This window comes from Scylla paramamosain, chromosome 22 (assembly GCF_035594125.1).
Source record: "Scylla paramamosain isolate STU-SP2022 chromosome 22, ASM3559412v1, whole genome shotgun sequence".
In the NCBI taxonomy this organism is placed as follows: Eukaryota; Metazoa; Arthropoda; class Malacostraca; order Decapoda; family Portunidae; genus Scylla; species Scylla paramamosain.
In genome coordinates, this window is record NC_087172.1 from 14,328,476 (window position 1) to 14,347,429 (window position 18,954).

The 18,954-nt window shown below is 45.0% G+C and overlaps 1 long non-coding RNA gene across 1 annotated transcript in view; it reads left to right on the top strand.

Annotated features, from left to right (window-relative positions):
* Positions 1-9,271: 9,271 nt before the first annotated feature.
* Positions 9,272-18,954, top strand: part of LOC135111861 (uncharacterized) — a 25,076-nt gene continuing 15,393 nt past the window's right edge. Inside the window, exon 1 of the long non-coding RNA XR_010273929.1 lies at positions 9,272-9,638. This is a non-coding gene — a long non-coding RNA (uncharacterized LOC135111861). The remainder of the gene's footprint in view (positions 9,639-18,954) is intronic.

The following is an 18,954-nucleotide window of genomic DNA, read 5'->3' on the forward strand; positions in this document are numbered from 1 at the left end:
AGAGATGCAGCAACAATAACGAACATTTCTTTGTCTTATAAATTATCTACAGTAACTACAACAATAAGAAAAAAAAAGTTACAACAGACTAATAAATTCAACCTCACTTTTCTGTACAGGTGAGTTCTTCAAATCCTTCACACCTGCTTCTAATTATCCGATTTTTTCCTATTCTCTTTTTTTTTCATCTAACCTTTTCCATCACACATTTCCGGCGTCTTCTTCCTCTTCCTTTTATCCATTCCATTCCTTTTCCCACTAGTACTTTTCACCCTCCTCTTGGTCGTCCTCCTATTCCTCCTCTTCCCCCTCTTGCTCCCGCTGCGACCTTCCTCCCATTAAGGTTATCTTCACAAGTAATTATTCCCAGGCACATCCAGTCTTGCCTCTGCGGTTTCGTGAACAAGAAGTGTGTTATTAGTGGGAAGATTATCCATAATACCTTCGTTCCTGGATAACCCAACCAGACTACCTTCCTGCTGGGGGTGGCGGCGGTGCTGGCGGTGGCGGTGGTGACGGTGGTGGTGATGGTGGTAGGGTGGTGGCGGTGTGACGGCGTTTTCTGGTAAGATTTTTGAGGTGTGATGATGGTGGTTGAGAAAAGCTGGTTGGTGTTTGTCGGTTGGTGTTTGGGTGGTACTGGTGGTGTGCTGGGTGTGGTAGTGGTGGTTTAGTGGTGTTGTGTGGGTGTTGATGGGTACGTGTGGTGATGGTGATGGTAGAAATGCTGATGCGGGGTGTTGGTGGGGGTCGTAAGAGTGTTTTTTTGGTGGTGTTGACAAACCAGTACATCACCAGGCCTTGATTTGTCACTTAGCATATCATCGGAACCAAGCTTGACTGTCACTAGAAATAAAGTGTACAAGATATTACTCACCATCAATTAATAACCTAAAACAAGCATACTGACAGACCCACAACATCACCCTTCCTGTCCTTACTGTCTGTAATGAGAAAAAAAAAAAAAAGTGCGGGGAAACTCAACTTCCATTAATAATCCAAAACAAACATATTGACAGACTGACAACATCACCCTTCCTATCCCTTCTCCCTTCTCCTCCTCCTCCTCCTCCTCTCCCGTCTCTACTAAACAGTGATTAGCGTGCATACAAACCCTCGCAACGCCGCCAGTTCACGCTAATTAACACGCGCCCTGCTGAGAGTGGCGTGATGGGAACAAAGCAATCCTGCCCCACCCCTCCTCCGTCAACCACGCCTTCAGCCATCGCGACACAGAGATAGATAGGTGTAGATGGAAAGTTAAATGGGTAGATATAGAGGACGTGTAGAGGTAGAGATGTGAAAAGAAAAAAAAAAGATGAATTGATTGTTTTAAAGGTACTCGTTAGATGGAGTTTATAAAATAGAAAGGATTAAAAATTGAATAGTTCGAGAAAGAGAGATAGGAAGATTACGAAGGGCCAAAGAGGAGTGAACTGTATAGAAAATGGATTGTCTAACTGACTGATTGATTTAACCAGAGAGGAGGAGGCAGAGGACAAGTTGGATAGTTAAGGAAACTGATAAAAACAAGTAGAGTAAGGAAGGAGAGAAGATGTACGTTGATGGAGGAGCTCAATGGATGGAAATAGAAGAGAATGTGTAGGTGAAGAGAAGGATAGATGGATGACGAGTTGAAGGAGACGACTGAATGGGTAACAATGTTGTCTTATAGCTAAGGTAAAGAGAGAGAGAGAGAGAGAGAGAGAGAGAGAGAGAGAGAGAGAGAGAGAGAGAGAGAGAGAGAGAGAGAGAGAGAGGATAAAAAATTGAACAAAGAAAAGAGAGAGAGAAAAGAAAAAAAAAGGCGCTAAAGATCAGTTAAAATAGATCAGAAGAACGTAGGATAGAAAATGCATCGCCAGAAGAATGTGTAGGACAGGGAGGAGGAGGAGGAGGGGGAGGAGAAGAAGAAGAAGAAGCGTGAGGGGTTGAGATGAACAAGGAAGTCACGTAGCTTCAAGTTTGGTTTCTTTCTCCTCCTTCCTGTGTGTTATCAAGGTGTTGCTTTTTGCTTGAGTCTCTCCTGCGCGTCCTCACATCTGCATGACGGACGAGAGGCAGCTGTTCTTTCTCTCACTCAGGTGCCTCTCAAATCAGTTGCTAGTCCGTTGAGAAATTGTGTTCAGTGTAATTCAGTTTTTAGCACCCCTCTCTCTCTCTCTCTCTCTCTCTCTCTCTCTCTCTCTCTCTCTCTCTCTCTCTCTCTCTCTCTCTCTCTCGTTTTCTTTCATCCAAGACGCTCAAATGTGTCTACTGCTTGTCTAATCTTTGCGTTGCGTCCGAGTGAGGTGAGGATTTGTACTGTTTCGTGTTCCGTGTTTGTGTGTTCGTTCCGTCTTCTCATTCTGATGTATTATGATGTATTATTGTATTCCCTTCCTTGATAGCAGCAGGAAAAGCCACGTGTTGATTTGATTTGATGAGTTTATAAGGTTAAAGTGTCAGACAACAGTTTAAAATCCAGAGGTGAGACTGAGGACCACACTCTGAAACACTTCCACGCCGCATCTCCACTACATTCAGAGAGCTTTAGCTGAAGTTACACCTGTTTGTATTGGTGTTTTTATGGCTCTAGTGACAGATTGATAAGATTTGTATATTATTAACAGGAGAAACACTCTTGAGGAACCGGCTAACCATCTCTGTGGCCTTTGATAACAGACGTGGTGAGTGAGCAAAGTGTTTAAGAATATGACTGAAACAATGAAACAACGGTGATAAATGCAGGCGAGGCTGAAATAGAAAGTGAAATAAAGGGTTAAGAGGACTAAATTTGTAAGGGATGAGGCGAAGAGGTGAAGGAGACAGGCAGCGAAGTGTGTTAGTGACGTTAGAGAGAACATTTATCTTTTTATCAAGTGTCGACAGGTGTGTGGTGTATACTGGTGCAGGTGAAAAGAGGTAACCCCTAACCAGGTGTTCCAGTGTGTGTGTGTGTGTGTGTGTTAGGGTGCTGTAGTCCACTTGTGAATACTGCTGCTGGGGTTCACTGAGAAGCATGATTAAGTGGTTCATTTTGAGCTATTCTGAATCATCTCGATCCATCATGCGGTTGGATTCATTTGAGTCCGAGATACCGAAGCTTCGTCTCGTTCCTCCCGACTCTTGGCTCATGATCAAGACCACGGCGCCGCAAAAGCCAACATCTGCAGGGTTTAATGCGAGAAATCTGCTGGCAACACTGTGTACTTATGCTTCGCCGGGAGCTGTGATGCTTACATACTCACACGGTGGCTGTGGCGTGCTCTGGTAATGGAAGCAGCAAGAAAGACGCGTGACATGTATCACCCCACCACCACCACCACCACCATCACCCTCCCTCAATATCCCTCTTCTCCAGGCTCCCTTCCACAGACACCCCTGTCCATCACCATCACCACCTCCATCACCCTTCCTCATTGTCTTTACTCGCTAACTCTCGCTGTTACTCTTACTCGCCCTAATCCACCACCCCCTCCTCCTCCTTCTCTTCCATCCCCGTCCTTCAATATCTCTGTCTCTCTCCTTTCTCTCACTCCTCCTTCGGGCCTTCTTCCACACACGCACACACCTACAGTGCCCCCAGCCCCGTGTTGTCCTCCAGTCATCTCCAGCCGTCCATCCTCCCCAGATTTCCTCTTACTGACTCTACCCCTCTTTCACTCCGCCACCTCCAGACTCACCACACACACACACACACACACACACACATTCTCCCACATCTCCGTGTTCTCCTCCTCTCATCTCCAGCAGTCCATCTTCTCCCCAGACCTTCCTCGTGCCCTTCTCCTCTTCATCTCCTCACTTGTACCTCAGAAACTATTAAATGTACTTGAAATTCGAGACGCTGTCAGTAAATATGGTGTTCCAACGGAGAAATTTGAGGTCTGGAAGTAGTTTAAGTTGTCAAATGTTCTTAGGAAAGTGCACTGGTCAAAACTCCAATTAGAACCTTGTCTTTGGTTCTTCGTTATTGGTGGTTACGTGTCTTGGTGTTCGGGCAGGTGAGGGCTGTGGAAGCTTCAGGGATATTTGCAATTGGAAGTACAGTCGCGGTCAGAAGTCGTGTAATCTGCCATCCTCCCTTCCACTGTTCAACGTTTTCTTTCTGTCTTACGTTTTCTGTGATCTCCTTAGGGTATATCAGTTGTCAGGTTCAGTAAGGTGACTGCCACTACGTTACAGGACTCACAGTGAAGGCAAACCGCTTAAATTAGTGGAAAAACAATGTTATTTTTGCAGTTTAATGTTTTCACTCACTGTCTTCTTCCTGCTTATATTCACTCTAATCATTACCATCATTTATCAATTTCATATTATTATCTCTCCATATCCTCATTCTCATCATCATTTAAGCAGTTTAATCACATCACCATCCTCCTCCTCCTCCTATTCCTCCTCCTCCTCCTCCTATTCACTTACTACACGTGAATAGACTTTTTTGTTCAAACAGTAAAATTTTTATATGAAAGTGTATTGCATTTTTCGGAAGTATAATTTGTACTGGAGACTGTTGGGGTTGTCAAGGGATGGGACTCAATAAGTATTCTGTACCGTTAATGAGATGAGCATAATTTGAATCCAGCTAATCGTTACAGATGTTTTAACTAATCATGAATTGTGTGTGTGTGTTTTTTTTTTTTTTTTAACCGTTTGGACACGATGTCATTCGAGGTGGTGGTTTGAAGTAAAGCTTGAAAAGATAATGTTTAATATTTAAGCCGCGAGCAAGTATAGAAAACGCACAAGACAGATTTCATAGAGTTTACGCGACCAATACATTTCTTCATTATTATTATCATCACTCGCTGTCAGTAGCATCTCTCAGAACCACATCGTTACCTTACCCTTCCTTAGCTGTTTGGTACACCTTTAATTACTGATCACTGTGGGACATAACTTGATTAACAGCCATCTCCAATCTTTAAACTGCATAGAAATTACAGAATCTCTTCTTTTTAATCTCCTTCTTTCTTGTAGATGTTTAAAAAGACTTCATGCATTACTTCTGGTGCTGTTAATTGTCTCATATCGCTGTGGAAAAGTTAATGAAACTCAGGAAGCGATACCAGCTGTCGGAGAGTTACTAAGTGCAAGGCGCCACGACAAGGTCATAAGAGGCTTGACTGAAGGGAAGGGAAGTCGTCACCCCCACATTGACTTCTCCTGTGTCACTAATTGGCGTCTGTGTGGCTTTAATAGTTCACAGCGAGGCGCCACAGTCACAGGGCAGTGATTGAGTAGGTCGCAATGAAGGAGTGAAAGTATAGAATTGAAATTTGGAACGAGTGAAAAAATGTAGATGTGGGGAGAGAGAGCCTTGTTCTGTATCTATCCAGTTCTTCCACTTGTAGTTCATTAGTAGTAGTAATTAAACAGGTGCCCTCGTTACAGATAGATAGGTATTCTGGTATCTGCTCTTCTCTCTCTCTCTCTCTTTCTCTCGTGTTCTGACAGCAGGTTTCGTGTGGGAGTGAAAGCCTTGTGTTTTCAAGTAATAGAGGCAGCGAAGATGAACAGATACATAAGTAAACAGATTAACAAGTGACCTGATGAATTAATGAGCTGATAGTGTAGCCGAACAAGAGATAAACTAATGAACAGAAAAATACACTGGCAAGACAAACAAAAGAATAAATGAATAAATAAGAAATCAGGGGAATAAAAAAGACGCCCCCCTTCCTGTCGCAGCTTCGGTTTATTAGTCAGTGAATGTAGTTTGGCCCCGCACGCGCCACGACGCTCTTATCAACGCGAATCAAACCAACACAGAAACCGTAACGACGACAAGCATAATTCTTCTCCTTAGCGACAATTATCATCTTTCTTCTCTTCATTACCTGATCTTAATGAGTAGGAGAGGGAGAGGTACCGTGCACGCATCTAGGCTTCTTACTTTCTACACTCCTCCCTCCCCCCCCCACCTGTTTGGGCAAAGGTGCCGCCGTGTGTGTGTGTATGTATATGTGTATGTGTGTGTGCTATGTAATCTGGTAGCTGGCTTGGGTGCTGCGAGTGAAGGGTGAGTGAAGGGTGAGTAAAGGGTGAGTGAATATAGGCTGTGAAAGGAGAGATGGATGAAGGCATAATGGAGGATGAAAAAGCAGTAATTATCAAACCCTTCTTTTTGTGTCACTTCATTACCCTCCAAAATTTGTTATATAACCCACGTGGGATAATTTTCCCCAGTCTAAAAACCACTGATGTAAAGGGACGGAAGGCGTGAGGAAGAAGCTGTGACAGGAGGGAGAGAGGAAGGCTTAAGAAAGAGGCTGGATGGGAAGGTACTGCAAGGGAGAGTGAGAAAGAGGCTGGATGGGAAGGTACTGCAAGGGAGAGTGAGAAAGAGGCTGGATGGGAAGGTACTGCAAGGAAGAGTGAGAAAGAGACCGTGAGAGAAGGAAGAGAGTCAAGGCGACGCTCAAGGAGAGAGGTGGAGGTGAAGGGAGCATGTTAGGTCACCCACTGGCTCCATGACGCAAAGGTAATGAAGGAACTGGACTTAATTGTAGACTCTTGATGAAGCTGAACTGTTTAGATAAGAGAAGGAAGCCAGTAGATCACCCTGAAGCTTTGAGATCAAGTATGAGTAACATTATTCTAACTAAACTTTACCGTTCCTTGTGTGTGTGTGTGTGTGTGTGTGTGTGTGTGGGGCCATTGGGGTATTGGATCCTGAGTGCAGCGCTAGGTGGTTTTTGCGAGCGTTGGCAGCCAGTCCTGAGGGGAGAGGCAGCCTAAGTAATGAAGGGCCACTAACATTCTCATTCATTTTCAAAGTTTATTCATGGCGGTAGAGGAAGAGTGTGTGTGTGTGTGTGTGTGTGTGAGTGAGTGAAGGCGGCGCCTTGGAGGCGTGGAGGCGTGGGGGTGATGGGGGCGTGGAGGACTGTGGGTGGCTGCGGTGAACGCGGGTGGCTGCTGCGGGCGGGGAGCGGCGGGCTGCGGGACCGGCTGCTGACGGCGCTAACTGCACGCTGGGGGACCAACCCGGCGATTACCGCGAATTATGACATCATGACGCTTAGATCTGATAAAGGCGCTGACGGAGGTAAATCCGGGGAAGTAAGATCGGTAAAAAGGGAATTGCCAGGTGCGTCTGACTAACGGCGGCTGGAGCGCTGGTTCAGGATTTGAAGCACCGAGATAACGCGGCGCTTCATCTCTCATCGCTTTCCTCAATCACCACCAAAACTGACAATTATATATATATATATATATATATATATATATATATATATATATATATATATATATATATATATATATATATATATATATATATATATATATATATATATATATATATATGAAAGTATAGACATACACAATAGCAGTGCGTGCTGTGACTTCAGCAAGCAGCAGCTTCCTGTTAACTGTCGTGACTGACGGCCACTAAACATGTATCAGTTTATTTTAATTTGTAGTGCTTTGCGTCTTGCTGGTGAGCTGCCGGCGCTCGCTGTGCTGCTGCAGCTAAACTCTTGCATAAAAGTGCACAATAATGGCGGTTGTCCTGCGGCGGCGGCGGCAGCAGCGGCACCCTTTCGCTGCCCAGGAAGGTCACTACGACACCTGTAGGCTGCAGAAGCCGCGGGCCAGGGCTGCCTGGTACTTTCCAGGGCTGGTGCCTCGCCAGGTGCTAATGACTTCATCGCGAGAGAGGGAGGGCTGAAGGGGTGAAGGGAGGGAGGGAGGGAGGAGAAGAGTAACAGGGGTTTAAGCTGACCCCTGGCAGACGAGGAGCTGGACCATTCACACGCACTGCCTGCCTGGCCGGGAAGTGGCACCACGCAGCAGCCACCTTGTCTCACACCACGCACCCCTTTCCCTCCCCCACACCCAGCACCCCTCATTCCACACACACCCAAGGCCTTTTGCCCAAGCCACCTGAGTCTCCACACCCTAACGTTTGCAGCGACAGTAATCTTGACATGTTCCTTATTTCCCTTTTCTTCCGCACACCGCAGCGCCTTCCGTATGTTACCTCTCCGTGCCCTCATCAGCCGTCACCACCTCCACCACGGCGCGCCCCCGCACAATAATCGCAGGAAGCAAGGAGTAAATATTGGAATGCTTGCGTGCGTGGCTCTGCAGGGGGCGGCATAACAGTGACCCCGTGGTGAGGCGCCCCGCGTTGCCGCCGTCACGAGGTGTACCTGGGTTTTGTTGGTGGGATCTTAGTGACTTCCCGCGCTCTTCTTTTTGACGCTGCAATTGAGAGGTGTAAGTAGAGGATGTTTTTTGAGCGTAAGGAGTTCAAGACGAGAGTTAAGTGGTGGTGGTGATGGTGGTGGTGGTGGTGGTACTGATGGTGGTGAGTTTATTTCTTATCTTCAAGGGTGTTTTTTCGTGTTCCGCGCTTGGAGTGACTGCGAGTGTGTGTGTGTGTGTGTGTGTGTGTGTGTGTGTTTTCTTGTACTGTTTGAAAATTAGGAATGGTTAGTGCGCTTGTTAGTGGTTTTATCTTCCTTGCTTCGCGTCTGTGAGTGTTCCTTGTTTTTCTGTTTTTCCAGCTCTTCTTTTTCCTCTTCCTCCTCCTCCTCCTCCTCCTCCTCTTCCGAGTTTTTCTCACTCTTTTTGACCTCCGCCTCTTCCTCTTGCTTGTCACCACCATCATCATCATCATCGTCATCATCATCATTACGACTCCTGCAGTAGGGACGAGGAGGGACACAACTAATACTTACCAGCACTGCCGCCGTGTTTCCTGCGTGACGTATAGAAGGCAACTTGAGAGGGAACATAAAGGAACACAAATGAAGAACCAGCACCAGCAGACGTGTTGGTCCTGACAGGGCTGTGTGTGAGGACTACACTACCTGATGTACAATGAGATAAACGAGGGAGAGCCTGCTATTATGTTCCCTTGTCCCTGGTCTTAACACACACACACACACACACACACACACACTCTCTCTCTCTCTCTCTCTCTCTCTCTCTCTCTCTCTCTCTCTCTCTCTCTCTCTCTCTCTCTCTCTCTCTCACCCAACATTATCAAAAAGGCCTCAAATAATCTTCCCGAAAGGCTTACTGTACCTACAACAGACCAAGGGGGAAGATAACTGTTGTTTATAGATTCAAATATCGTGCCATCTTTTCACCCTCCCCCCCCTCCCCAGGTATAGGAGTCCTCCCCTTCCCCTAGTTCCCTTCAGTCCCTTGTTCTATTGGCAGTTACCTTTATTTTAGTTTCCTTATCTACTATTGTACCGTTTTTGAGTTGACTTAATTCTCTGTCAAGGTGGGAAGTGAATGCTAGTGATGCATCTATTGTAGTGCTCATTAATTCCGTGTTTTCATCGGGGCATCAGACAGTGACAAGCAAGATCAAGACTTTTTAGCTATATTTTATTTATTTTTTTTACCTTCTTCACTCTTAAATTTAAGTTCTACCTATCACTACTATTTTTATGCAATTTTTATAATCCAATGCAGTATGCCCGTGACTTTAACCGCTCCAGGCAAGAAATTTCTAATCACTTCCACTTTATACCTTGGCAGTGACGTCCCCGCAGCTCACGGACTCCTCGCCCCCACTAAACAGTCGCGGGAGGTCTGGAGCTGCGCGGACGTGTTAGGCCTTGCGTGTGTTGATACCCTTTTATTAGTGATAACAAACACCTTTTGGAACACTTCGGGCGTCCAGGAGAGCGGTGAGTGTTGTCTGAGTGTTGCAAGGGCGTGGGGGCGAGGCTGACGGTGGAGGAAGGGCGTGTAAAGTGTTCTAATGAATAATAACCGCCGGGTGCTTGGGGGCCAGGCTGGGCAGTGGTGTTGGTGGCGGTGGTGGTGGTAGTTATCTTCTCTATTATTGCCTGTTTATTGTTCTTTGTTAGTTATATGTCATTTTTACTTCATCGTTTCATAATTACTGACAATCTTTCTACTTCACAATACATCAGTGGTTGTAATTAGTCAATGTTAAATGACCTTGTTAACTGGTCGTTTTCCCGCTATTCTTCTCCCCCCCCGCCATCCCTCTCTCTCCACTGTCCTGTTCTTCCGCTCCCCCACGCCCCTCCCCTACGTTAGCAATAGACTCGCCCAGACCAATACCTTATATTCGTAGTGTTGAGATATATACAGTGGGTTCTCAAAGCTATCTTAGTCGCCTTCCAGCCCTCCCTCTCCCGCCTCTCCTCTTTCCCACTCCCTCTCCTCCACTAAGTAATGAACTCGCCCGTGTTGAAATAATGCTAGATGGGTTTTCACATTATCGCACCGTCGTTCTCCCTCCTCCAGATGTCAATATGCTGCGGTGAAAGTACTCAGGTTTAGCTAATTGTTGTTTTACTGACTCATTTCCCAGTCTCATTTCCCTCCTTCCCCGTGTTTGATTCCAGGGGCGTGGTGGAAATCTGGGGTTTTCAGGGTGGGAAGAGCAAAAGTCAGTGAGATTTGACTTCCTAACCTAACCTAACTTAACTCACCTTAACCTAACCTAACTTAACTCACCTTAACCTAACTCACCTTAACCTAACCTAACCTAACCTAACTCACCTTAACCTAACCTAACTTAACTCACCTTAACCTAACCTAACCTGACTCACTTTAACCTAACCTAACTCACCTTAACCTAACCTAACCTAACCTAACTTAACTCACCTTAACCTAACCTAACCTAACTCACTTTAACCTAACCTAACCTAACTTAACTCACCTTAACCTAACCTAACCTAACTCACCTTAACCTAACCTAACCTAACTCAACTTGACCTAACCTAACCTAACCTAAACCTAACCTAACTCACCTTAACCTAATCTAACCAAACTCACCTTAACCTAACCTAACCTAACTCACCTTAACCTAACCTAACCTAACTTAACCTAACCTGCCCCAACCTAACCATACCCTAACCTAACCTAACTTAACCCAACTCAGCCCAACCTATCCTAACATATAATCTCAAGAACTTCACGAAACTTAGTCGGGGGGAAATTATTGTTCCGTCATACATTTTCAATTACTGACCGGAGAAAGGAGTCACGTGCCAACTGATAACACTGCGCCTGAAGATGTAGTACAAGTGAGTGCATGGAAAGTCTCGTAGCAAAATAACAGGCTTCATAGAGTTTGGTTTCGGAGCAAGAATGGCACAGCTTGGAGAACTTTTTTTTATTTAGGGAGTAAGAAGGGAACAACTTGGGAAGATATCAGCAGGCCAGTTGTGTTTTGCCTTTTGCTCATAAGTTTTGATATAGATGGATTTATTATTATTATTATTATTATTATTATTGTTATTATTAAGACGCTATTTTTCAGTGTCGTTCATCGTCAGTCTGTTTTGAGTGATATCGGTTCTTATTCTCAAATTGTGCCGCATTGCTGTGAAGAAGAGAGACTGACATGGCGAACGTTCTTACTGATATTATTATTATTATAATTATTATTATTATTATTATTATTATTATTGCTTTCATCATCATTATCATTAATATGTGAATTAAGGTCTATTGAGGAAAATTCTCTCTCTCTCTCTCTCTCTCTCTCTCTCTCTCTCTCTCTCTCTCTCTCTCTCTCTCTCTCTCTCTCTCTCTCTCTCTCTCTCTCTCTCTCTCTCTCTCTCTCTCTCTCTCTCTCTCTCTCTTATCACACACACACACACACACACACACATCCCTGGCGGCGGCGTGGCGGTGAGGTACTCTGCGCACCGCGGGCCGCGCACCGCCCCGCTCGCGCCGCTCACCTGCCCATGAAACGACCACGACGAGGAGACTTAATGCCTCGCAAAGACTACATTAAATATGGCACCCCGCTATGAGAGAGAGAGAGAGAGAGAGAGAGAGAGAGAGAGAGAGAGAGAGAGAGAGAGAGAGAGAGAGAGAGAGAGAGAGAGAGAGAGACTGCTTTTCATTCGCCTTTTTCTTTCTATTTCTTTTATTTTTCTTTCCCTCTCATTATCGTCAATGACTTCCCAAACTAGTAACGTGTATGTATGTATGTATGTATGTCTGTCTGTGCGCCTGCCTGTCTGCCTTTCTCGTCTTGCCTACCTTGTCTGTCTGCCTGCCTGCCTGCCTGCCTGCACGGACCTGGTAATTGGCGGCCCGGGAAGGCGGCCTGCGTGACTGGAGACAGACACACAGTTGCTCCCATCCTGCGCCTGCTTGCTGTGATACCAATTACCCGGGAACAGTGTTGTGGCGGATAATGGCAGGCCGCGGTGTGTGTTGTTTGTTACTCGCGACGGGGGTGACGGGGGAGAGGCGGCGGGCGAGGAGCAAGGAGCAAGGAGAGCGGGGAAGGAAGGGTAGCAGACTGGGGGCAGGCGGGGAGCAAGGACTGAAGCGAGGACCAGAGAGGGAAGGACAGGAATGGAAGGTGACAGGTGAGGAGCGAAGGGCAAGAATGAGAGGGTTTGAAATGAGGGGAGGAGGGGCTAAGGAAGGCAAGAAGGAAGAGAGCAAGGATTAAGAGGGCAAGGATGAGAGGGTTAGGAATGAGGGGATGACAGGGCGAAGTGGTGGAAGAGAGACGAGAAAGTAAAGGATAAGGAGCAAGAGATGACGGGGCAGCGTGAGGGAATATCTATTGCGCTGAGAAGAAAGAAAGAACAAGGCTGCAAGGAGGAGTGTCAATAAACAGTAAGGGGAAGGAGGGACGAAGGAGTGAGGGAAGAGATAAGAAACTAAAGTATAAGGAGCAAGAGATGATGGGTGGCGTGAGGGAATACTTGTTGATGCGTGTGAGGAAAGAGAGAAGTTTGCAAGGAGATTCGAGAAACAGTAAGATGTAAGCCATGGTTATTTACAGTAGAGAAATTATATCATTTACCTTCGTTCGCAGCTCAGGTAGTGAAGCACGGAGAGAAAATAACCATCGAAACGTGGATATGTTACTTTTCAATATCGCGAACTCAGATAGCGAAGGGGTAGTATCGAGACGCAGCAGTGAAGTGAAGAAAGTTGTAATCTGCTAGAGAAGTTACGTCAACTGCCCTCGTTCACAGCTGAGGCGTCATTACACACAGCGAAAGAAAAAAAAAAAAGTACCAATATATTTAACTACTTTTCAACATAAACATCTCAGATACCGCATCGCATTATCAATTCAGTCTAACCTACCGTACTGTACACGCTTAAACATTGTCTTGATAGTAATAATGACAGTTTTATTTCATCTTTATACATAAGCGGTTTAATACAAGAAAAGTAAGCGGCGGTGGAGATAAAATAAATGCAAATTACGGCTATGAAAGCAGAAAATAAGGGATAACAGAGAAACGAAGAGCAAATGAGGGTGTGATAAAGAGGGTGGCTAAAAGAGATAGCTAGAGAGAGAGAGAGAGAGAGAGAGAGAGAGAGAGAGAGAGAGAGAGAGAGAGAGAGAGAGAGAGAGAGAGAGACACCCATCAACTTTTTTTTAACCTTCAGGAAATAAACCTTTTTTAACTAACATCTCCTTCACCGCCTCCTTCAATAGTGAATATCCCTCTTTTAGGCATCGTGTCTAGAGAGAGGGAGAGAGAGAGAGAGGGAGAAAGAGAGGATGCGTACTGCCTCTCTGAGTTCATGCATCGTACTGAGGTGGTGATCTCGCCGGGCACTGACTTATTATATTGCTGCCTGCCGTTCCTTTAATTTTTGTACCCTGAGAGAGAGAGAGGAAAAAAAATGACAAAATAAAATTAAAGGAAAGAAATGGTAAAAAGAAATAGATGCCTCGTCATTATCCTTTGCATTTTGTATCATTGCATTTAATTTCTTTTATCTTCGTTTGCATTTAAAAAAAAATATATATATGAAAAGGTTTTGTTTAGATAAATTGCTTGATTGTTTTTAGACAGCATTGTTATTATGACTTATTATTATTATAATTATTATTACTATTATTATTATTATTATTAGTAGTAGTAGTGAGAGAGAGAGAGAGAGAGAGAGAGAGAGAGAGAGAGAGAGAGAGAGAGAGAGAGAGAGAGAGAGAAAATTCAAACATTTTTCTTTTTTGGAATGAGATATAAGGAATAATAATAATAATAATAATAATAATAATAATAAACTCAACACACGCAGCAGTCCAGTACAATAAAAGTAAAAAGATACGAAAAGAGACTAAAAGAAAAAAGTTAAAAACATGCTGGCACGTACTAGGGAGGTTCCGAGTCCAAATGGTGACGCACGAGGAAGTCACCATTTGGACTCGTAACCCAGGCAGTGATCGCGACACCCATCTGTTTCTCGTCATTGCAACGCCAACACGACTTAAACCCACAGTGTCCCGAGAGATGCAATCAGGCGAGAGAGAGAGAGAGAGAGAGAGAGAGAGAGAGAGAGAGAGAGAGAGAGAGAGAGAGAGAGAGAGAGAGAGAGAGAGAGAGAGAGAGAGAGATAATAAAGGGTGCGAATCACAGAAGCCACATAATCCCCACATAATCCAATCCTTGCCTTGATACCATCTCAGGCTCGGCGGGGCGCGGGACAAGGGCTTCATGCTTGCCTTGGCCCAAAACACACTGGGAAAGACTTCGGCTCCATCGTTGTATCTGCAGCTCCCTTCCCGTTCTGCGTTCCTTCCCCGTCTCGGCCTTCCTTTGTGTTCCCTTGTGCTTCTGTTGATTTTTGTGATAGCATGATTGTGGCCGTTCTCTTTATTTATGTTTTTAATGTACTCTTAAAGTTCCTCTGATATTGTCATCTAATTTCCGTTGTGTGCTGGGTGGCCGCCTCGCCTCAGGGTTGACCACGGGCGCTCTCCCTCCCTCTCTCTCTCTCTCTCTCTCTCTCTCTCTCTCTCTCTCTCTCTCTCTCTCTCTCTCTCTCTCTCTCTCTCTCGCCAGGACCTTCACTTAGCAGTATTCTTCTCCTACTCTTCATCTTTCTCCTCCCTATCATCTCCACTAGTGCTGCCTTATTAGGTGTGTGTGTGTGTGTGTGTGTGTGTGTGTGTGTGTGTGTGTGTTTCTGTCTGTCTGTCTGTCTCTTCATAGTGTCTTGTATTCTAGTTGAAATTTTTAGTTTATTTACTTATTCATTTTCACTACCTCATCGTTCTCGTCTCCATTATCTTCTTTCCTCTGCCCCTCTCCTCCTCCTCCTCCTCCTTCTCTTCCTCATCGTCCTGTCCACCTTCCTCTTTCTCCTCATCCAAGTACCCATTCTCCTCCTCCTCCTCTTGTTCCTCCTCCTCTTGTTCCTCCTCCTCATCCACGTCCTCTCAATTAATCGCGGTAATAAGAGAACATGGTCTCCTAGTTTACTCATCTTGCTCGCGCCTCACTGCACAGCGCGCGAGGAGGCGAGGCAGCAGCAGCACCACCAGATGTTTGGGTAGAGGCCAGGTGGTGATGGTGGTGGTAGTAGTAGTAGTAGTAGTAGTAAAGTAGTCGTGGAAATGAATGATAGTATTAGTGAAAGTACGTGTGTATAGATAGTGTACTACTACTACTACTACTACTACTACTACTACTACTACTACTACTACTACTACTAGATCATCACCATTACCATCATTACTATTACTATTATTATCACTATTATCATTATTATTATCACGGTCATTATCATCATTAGTCGTGCGGTAAATTGGCGGTGAGATGACGGATAGAGATAGGAGTACCCGGCACCACCACCACCACCACCACCACCAGCGGCAGCAGCGGAGGCGGTGGTGGAACATTAAATAAATTCTGCTCTACTTGTATTATATATATCGACTTCCGCTCCTCCTCCCAGAATGCATCATCATTATTAGTCAGTCCGCTTCTTGTCTTTTTTTTTTTCGTGTGTCTTTTTTTTCGTGTGTGTGTGTGTGTGTGTGTGTGTGTGTGTGTGTGTGTGTGTGTGTGTGTGTGTGTGTGTGTGTGTGTGTGTGTGTGTGTGTAGCGCGAGTCCCGGACATTCTCTCTCTCTCTCTCTCTCTCTCTCTCTCTCTCTCTCTCTCTCTCTCTCTCTCTCTCTCTCTCTCTCTCTCTCTCTCTCTCTCTCTCTCTCTCTCTCTCTCTCTCTCTCTCTCTCTCTCTCTCTCTCTCTCTCTCTCTCTCTCTTCTTCTTCTTCTTCTTTATTATATTTTTCTGTGTTCCCCTCCATTTTTCTTGTTTCTCTCTCTCTCTCTCTCTCTCTCTCTCTCTCTCTCTCTCTCTCTCTCTCTCTCTCTCTCTCTCTCTCTCTCTCTCTCTCTCTCTCTCTCTCAATCAACATCTGTCATCTAATTAAAACACTAATTCTCCTCAGGCGGAACATTTGCGCGTCTACAGAATTCATTGCGCGTTTTTGTTCCTTTTACTGCCAAGACTGTCCTGCGCTGCCATTGTGAGCCCCGGGAAGTTTGCACAGACACTCGGAATAAGGGGATGAAAGGTTAATATGTCTTCCCTACAGTACAGAGGCTGGGTATGAGAAGTTATTTAGGGATACCAATGTAGAATGTCTTAGTGGTTAGAGATGAAGAGGAGAGTTGTTTGGGGGTAATTAAGTTAAGTAGACGTAAAGGAAGATTAAGTAGGAAATAAAACTCCACTGTTTGACGAGATATTAGTAAGTAAAGCATGGAAGATAATAAGTAAAGGGTAATAAATGATGGAGGAATTGTAGTAAAAGAAGAATTAAGAAGGAAGGAAGGATAAATGTAAAAAAAATATATATAAAGCAGGGAAAACATGAGAAAAGTATAAGAAAGTAAAAGGAAAAAAAAAACGATGTAATTTTGGTATTGGTTCACTTTAAAAAATGCTAATAAGGTCCTCATAGCTTCCTTCTCTGGCTCCTTTTTCATCATCATCGTATTTCCTTTTTTCCTTGTCGATCTCTTCCTCTTATTTTCTTCATCCATCTATCTCTCTCTTTCTCTCTCTGTCTTCTACTCCCTGACGCCACCAGCCCCAAATCCTTTCATAACTTCTGTATCACCTTTTCCATCATCATCGTATTTTCTCCGTCTCTTTATTTTATTTCCTTTATTTCCTCCTCCATTTCTCTCTCCTACTCCCTGACGCCTCTTACCGCCAGTCTCCATGGTGTCCTTCCCTGGCGTCTTATCTTTAAAATCACTCATTCCCTTCCTGTCTTACTCCCCCTGATCTCCTTCAAATTACAGTGCCGTACGTCTTCATTCACTTCTTCTCACGTTTTCTTCAGGGTGTCGTAATCTTGAACCCTTTCCTTCTGCGACACTAATGCGATTTAGCCATTTACAGTGAAGTTTGGACATTTTTTTACTCGTATTAAAAGAATTGTCATTGGATTTGATTTCCGAAGGGCGTAGAGATCATTAGTCCAGTTCCCAAGAGTGTTTCTCCTGTCAGTCATGTAGAAATCTTGTTAATCTGTCACCAGTACCGTAAAAAAACCTGTGTAACTTCGACTAGTGCCCTTTCAAAGCAGTGGTGTGGCACAGAAACGTTTCAGAATAAAGAACAGTATTTTAAAATCCTCCGCATTCTCACCACGGCTATTTCCAAGCCTGATTACCTGATTTCTCAAGTGCATTTATCCTGTTAATAATATAAAAATCATGTTAGTCTATCCATAGAACCGTAAAAACACCCTTAAAAACCCGTATAACCTCGACTAGAGCTTTTGAAAGTAGTGAAGATGCGGACAGAAGTGTTTCCAGTGTCCCTTGGTGTTTCCCGGCAGCCTTTCGTGCTCCCAGCCTCCCTCGGGCCGCCAGTATCGCGCGGGAATCGTAGTGATGGTGATCTGGGGGTGTCAGTGATTACGAGAAGCGAGTCTGAGGGGCGGGCGCTGATCTTGTCTCTGAGGAGGAGGAGGAGGAGGAGGAGGAGGAGGAGGAGGAGGAGGAGGAGGAGGAGGAGGAGGAGCATTACTAAGATTTGAGGACATGGGTTGTAGAGAAGTCCTTTTAACATTCTCTCTCTCTCTCTCTCTCTCTCTCTCTCTCTCTCTCTCTCTCTCTCTCTCTCTCTCTCTCTCTCTCTCTCTCTCTCTCTCTCTCTCTCATCTCTTACTTGTTTTTCTTCAGAGTTACTCGCAAGACTACTACCGTTAGTGTACGAGAGAAGAAGTTAAAAAGTATCAGAACTCCACGTGTGTGTGTGTGTGTGTGTGTGTGTGTGTGTGTGTGTGTGTGTGTGTGTGTTTCTGACAGTAATCGAGGAGGAAGGTGAGTGAGGTGAATTGGCAGTAAGTGTGTGATTATTTTGTGTGTGTGTGTGTGTGTGTGTGTGTGTGTGTGTGAATCTTCTTGTGAATAGTGTTTTTTTTTCTTTTCATTTATAATCCTGTTTGTGTGAATGTATGCGTGAGTATTTGCCTTCCTAAATATATAATGGCCAGGCAGCATTCTCTCTCTCTCTCTCTCTCTCTCTCTCTCTCTCTCTCTCTCTCTCTCTCTCTCTCTCTCTCTCTCTCTCTCTCTCTCTCTCTCTCTCTCTCTCAATTCTTTGCGTCTTACACCTCACCTGTTTCATTTCTCTTATTTTTTATTTTTTTTTTTACTTCCTCCTCCTCCTCCTCCTTCTGCTCCTCCTGCGGGCCCAAATTGTTATCGGTGATGGATCAGAGTGGTGGGTGGTCGGGAGCTGTCATTACCTCGTGGGCTCCTCCTCCTCCTCCTCCTCCTCCTCCTCCTTCACTTTCTTATGTCACCCACCTCCTCCACCTCCCAACCTGTTACTGTACTATTACTACTACTACTACTACTTCATCTCCTCCTCCTCCGCTTCCTCCTCCTCCTCCTCCTGCGGCGATGATGGACCGTGCATGCTCTTTTCTCTCTATCTCTCTCTCTCCAATGACTTCATCCGTCTCTCCTTCCCTCCCTCTCCTTCCCTCTCCCTCCCTCTCCCTCGGCAGGAAACCAGACAACACAATGAAGTCAATGAATAGAACACTTTGCCAGTAGTTTTCCTCTCATTTCCCCGACAAGAGGACACGATAAGAGGGAGATTAAGGCATGTAAAGAGAACAGAGGCACACACTTATAGAATAAAGGCGAAATATTTTTTGAAGTGGTGGAGTTGAGAAGTTGAATGAAAGGAAGGTGGACTGATTGAACTGGAGGCGAG